Source organism: Misgurnus anguillicaudatus, chromosome 9 (genome assembly GCF_027580225.2).
Source record: "Misgurnus anguillicaudatus chromosome 9, ASM2758022v2, whole genome shotgun sequence".
Taxonomy (NCBI): Eukaryota; Metazoa; Chordata; class Actinopteri; order Cypriniformes; family Cobitidae; genus Misgurnus; species Misgurnus anguillicaudatus.
Genome location: NC_073345.2, coordinates 25,533,600 through 25,539,267, shown reverse-complemented (window position 1 = coordinate 25,539,267; position 5,668 = coordinate 25,533,600). Strand labels below are relative to the sequence as shown.

The following is a 5,668-nucleotide window of genomic DNA, read 5'->3' as shown; positions in this document are numbered from 1 at the left end:
ACATGCTCAAAGCAAGTTTTTTTCTAATATGGATCCATTTTCTCTAACCATAATTCTTCATAGGGTCTCAAGCCTCTTTATTCCAAAGAGAGTCAAAATCAAGCTGTAGCAGGCAAACACTCAAAAACACATTGAACTGTAGTTTATTTTTATTAAATGCTTTTTTAAACTTCTGTCTTAGTGTTCATTTTTGTTTTTAAATGCTGCAGTTTTGAACAATTTTACTGTTAATGTTTTCCCTTTGCCTTAATGCGAATGGATTTTAATTTAATAAAAAATTACCAACCCATTTCTTTCTCTAGTTATTATTTTATTGAAATAATTAAAAATTATCTTAGATATTGCTTTAAAGTGTTATTTCGGTTTTAAACCTCTGCTATGCAATTCACACATGCTTAAAGTATTAAGCCAATAAAACCAAAACTAAATAAAAATGTGTGGGACCCCAACCTCAAGAGTTTTACCTAACCCACCCCAGAGCCGTTTACCGGTTTCATTTGGTTGCAAATAACTTTTCATTTGATTAATTTAGGGTTAGTTGGAATTTGTTTTCTTCTAAGATAGTTCACTTTATCAAAAATCAAAAGCATTTTGCTTAATCTATTTGTTTTCAGATTTGCATGTCAGCTACGCAGTCCAACTGGTTTTTGACTGGTTTGTTTCAATGCTCTTAACCATGTTTTGTAAAATGCTATTAAACAAAGAGTTGTTGTCATTTGTCTGTGAATAAGCCTTTAAGGCTAATTAGGAATAAACAATAATCACACCCACATTTTTTTTTAGGTTGCTACAAATATAAAAGAGCTCCACCAAAACACAAATCGGTGAGAGACTGCAGTTTTTGGAACTTAAAGGTAAATGAAAACACACTGCAAAATGCTAACATGTTTTTCTTTATAACTAACTATCATTTTTCTTGAAAAAAAGGCACAAAATTCATCCACAGCCATGTTTCTACTAGTTCTTATTTCAGGTAATGTGCATTTTTATATTACTTTTTATGCTTGAATTGTGTGGCTCAGTAATCATGATTTCAATAAATTATCCAAATGTGTTAAAGTCATAAATGCTAATACAAGTTTCATACTTTGATTAATGTCATCAATTTGCATTTACAACAGAATAAATAGCTTTGCCAAGTATGTCCAAACTTATACATTTTTGCCAGTTTAAGACTTTCCAACAGTGCACATTTATACATGTCCAACACAGCAGTGTTGTACTGAGATAAGACATTTTGATGATTTTCTGTTTTCTACACAAAATGATAACCTACAAATATAATATGAATAAAAAAAAATTATAATCACTGAGGGTCACGTAAAAGATTGACATCAAAGTGAAATCAATGATCTAAATCAAACTTTGATGCTCCAAATCTCTTCCTTAGATTATAAGACTTTAGCCTGGATTTTACAGGGAGGGTCACATATGTCCATGAAAGTGCACTTATGTGGCACTCACAATGTGATTTTGGCTTTGTATTGTCCTTGTAACAGCTTTGTTGACTGTTCATAGATGGCCAAGTTCAGTTTTCCTCCATTAACAAAGGCAACTGGTTGAACTTGTTAATTTTGTAACAAAGGCTACTGGTTAAACTTGTTAATCAAGTCCAACAAGTTGCAAAACCAAAAATATGTGGAGACAAACATTCAGTGTAGACATACTAGGTCTCACACTGTATCGCAGTCTACCTTTTCTTCAGCTTTCATCAGTTAAGTACTTAGATACATAAGCTGTATAGTATTGCTCCCCAGACTGTGCATTAATATCTGCTCCGGGTACGTGTGTTCATTACTACTCACTGGGATGGATTACATCACATTCCAAGTATGGGCGAATTTATCACCTTCACTTTATCAAAAACCAGCTTGGTAGCTTGAATCTGAACTGATAATTTTCCAAGATTTTTTATTCACAACCAGGAGCAGCAATTTATATCATTACATCAAAGATTACAAAATCTCGTTTAGCTCTAAAGATTAAATGTTATTAGTTATATTCATATAGTGATGATAATAAGAGAGAAAAAAGTTAAAAAACTTGGTGCTTCAATTGCTTTAACATCAAGGTTAAAGGGACACTCCACTTTTTTGAAAATAGGCTAATTTTTCCAGCTCCCCTATAATATTTGTTTGTTTTTGAATCCTTTCAGACGATTTTCGGGACTGGCACTAATACTCTTAGCATAGCTTAGCACAATCCTTTTAATTGAATTGTTCAGAAGAGTCAAGTGTTAAATAGGAAAAATATCGCAACTCTTTGGTTATTTTTAGCGCGATGCTAATGGTCTAATCAGATTCAATGGATTGTGCTAAGCTATGCTAAAAGTGGTACCGTCAGACCAAGAGATCAGCTGAATGGATTTTAAAATGGTGCAAATCTAAATTTTAACTCCAGGGGAGCTGGAAAATGAGCATATTTTCAAAAAAGTGGAGTGTCCCTTTGACACAGAGACACATTAACCAACTTCTTATTCTTAAATATTATTCGTAAAATAATAATATTAACAATACAATATAGTCAAAATGAATTAATTAAGTAATATACTGTACATAATAAAAACATGGAAAGAGGCTAATTAGGTACTAGTTGGCCACACATGGTAGTAAATATATGAATTTAACCTTTGTTTCTCATCAGGCTTTATCACCTTCACTTTATGTTCTGCACGTCAGTATGTCTTTGTGAATGAGAACAAGACATGGACTGAAGCTCAGAGTTACTGTAGAGATAAATACACTGATCTGGCCACTATTGAAAATGAGCAAGAGACGATCCAGTTACTCAACACAGTGACTGACTTTAATTCCATTGATCTGGCCTGGATTGGACTTTATGATGATCTGAACAGTTGGAAATGGACTCTGGAGGACACCAATTTCTTTAAAGGGGGAGATAAACAGTTCCGAAACTGGTATAACCCAGGACCTGAAAATTATGGAGAAAATGATTGTGTTGAAATTTACAATGGGATATGGTATCCAACATATTGCTACAACAAATTAATTTTCATCTGCTATGATGGTAAGCAATTTCAATAATATTATACTGTAGCACAATAAGAGCTCAATTTGTATTAAATAACCAACCTCTGACTATAAATGCTTTTAGGAAGACAGAATGCCAACACTAGTTATGTTTTGGTTCATCAATATAAGAACTGGACTGAAGCTCAGAGTTACTGCAGAGAGAATCACACAGATCTTGTTAGTATCAGGAATGAATCTGAAAACCAGGAGATTCAGTATTTTCTCCAAAATAACCATGATTCAGTTTGGATTGGTCTGCATAGAAGCAGATCTTGGTCTGATGAGAGTAACTCTAAATTCAGTAACTGGAGATCAGGACAGCCATATAATGCTGGATACAATAATGACTGCACTGCTGTGTCATTTGCTGACTCTGGGAGATGGACAAATAAAAACTGTGATAATCAGTTATCTTTTCTTTGCTACAGTGGTAAGTACATTTCTGTAACCAGAATTTTCTAAAATCTTTATTACGTTGTTAAAAAAGAACATTATTTTGTATATTTGGTGTAAAGCAATGTCTTCACGTGGTTTATGGTTCAAATAACATTATTTTCCACATAGCGTATGTAGCAGGATGACGTATAGCCTGGGGGGGACACGTGAACTTAGTCTTGTGTATAGCCAGACCTTCAATACTGCAGGTCTGGTGTTTTTTGCTGCTTTTTCTGGACAAAGCCCACCCACAAGCTGTTTGACCGAAACAACCAATCACAGTTTGTTTTGTCTAGCGTCACATTTCAGACTCACCACAATAATGAGCCGGCTGGCATCAAGTCAGTTATTAAAATAACCAGCCGCAACCGAATAGCATCTAAATAAACAACATTACTCACCATAGTGTGCACTTCATCAACAGCCACACCAATGAGACGCTCCTGATAAACATCTGTTTGAAAATCTGTTTATTTCAACCAATCAAAAGACGACTTCGACATTCCCACAGGGTTTCCAGGAAAGTGTGTTTATGGTTGTTTGACGTTTTACTAACTCGTCTTGATTATTGTTTTTTCTTTTGTTTAGTTTGTTTTAGCTATTAATGCCTTTTTATATGAGAGTTTCATTATTTTGTTTTGATTGTAATTTGTTTGCGTTAAAGTGGGATATGTTGGCTGGTGATCGAAACTCACAAATTGCCGGTTGCTTTTGCAGTGCTTCACTTTGCTGTGGTTGTGTGGGGTGGAAATTACACAATCCCTGCTAGCAGCTCTCACTTTATTCTTATTGTTTTGTCTTTTTGTATGTGTTGTGAATGTCGAATCGAGTGACCTTTGAGTGGCGATTATTTCTAAATGAATAAAATAAAGAATTTATATTTTTTATATTTTGTGTTGCTTCCTCCTCGTCCTATCTTTGACAAACGAACCTTTGTTCCTTATGGTTTATTTTTTTGCGGTGTATTCTGGGTGGCTTAGTAGGATATTAGTCTAATTAATTTGTAATTTCTTTCATGTGCATCATCATGTCATATATATTATTGTTGCTCCTCTATTCAACGCCTTTCTAAATTTTTCTACAAAAAAATTGATTGGCTATCTACTGTATCCAGTGCATTGTCATTGGCCTAATACCTCAAGCGTGTGTCGGAAATGTTATGCTCCTTACCATATTTGGAAAATCAGCTTCCAACTGGAGGTTTAGTTTTTACTACCTGATCAGTACAAGCCCAAAATGCATATGACCAAGCTGATGGATCAACTTTACCAGCGTGGCTTGAGCAGAAAGTAAAAGATAGGTAATGTAAGGATACTAAAACATAAAATCATGTCTGCAGTTGAAATGATAAAAACGACAACAACAAGCGCTACTCTTCACTGCTTAAAAGTTGCATTTGAATCATGGTTTGAATAGTCAGTAGCAAATAAATATATAAAAATATAGAGTACAGGCTGTGGGTCAGAAGCGGCTGAAATTATGATAATGTTTATCAAGTCCATGTGAACTCACTGCAGAAGTAAACAGTTGCCTTTGTGTTCATTGTAGTCCAAGAAAATACTTTTTGGTTGGAGACGATCTCGAACTCGCGTCATCATTTGCTTTGGGATATGGAACTTTGTAGATTGTTAACATGTACTAACACTGACGTACACACCGAAAAAAAATGTAAAATCATTTACCTGTAAAGGAAAAAGGGGGCTCTTTAAATGTTTGAATTTGCCACTTCTTTGCAGTGTCATCTTTGGCATCCTCCCGTCAGTATCACTTGATATCTGAGTCTAAGAACTGGACTGAAGCTCAGAGATACTGCAGAGAGAATTACACTGATCTGGCCACCATTGATAACATGGATGAAATGAACAGTCTGATGAACACAGTTAATGGAAGTTATAGTGGATCAGCCTGGATTGGACTGTATTATGATGTGAACAGCTGGAGATGGTCATTGGAAAATAATGATTTCTATCAAGAAGGAGAGAGAGAATACAGAAACTGGTATCATGAACCAAACAACTTCTTCGGACATGAGCTGTGTGTTTATATGGATTATGCTGGCAAATGGTTTGATTTATCATGTGACATCGTCTTGGCATTTGTTTGCTACAATGGTAGTGTAAGAACATTTCATTTGTCATGTCTTTTACTTTTTTTCACTGAGAATTTCTGAGCATATTTATGTTTCATTACTTAGGAAAAAA

General features: G+C 34.6%; 1 long non-coding RNA gene across 1 annotated transcript; it reads left to right on the top strand.

Moving 5' to 3' along the window:
• Positions 1–815: 815 nt before the first annotated feature.
• Positions 816–2,927, top strand: LOC141366234 (uncharacterized). The gene is made up of 3 exons (XR_012371338.1): positions 816–854; positions 928–973; positions 2,644–2,927. It is a non-coding gene; the product is annotated as an uncharacterized lncRNA (long non-coding RNA).
• Positions 2,928–5,668: the final 2,741 nt, after the last annotated feature.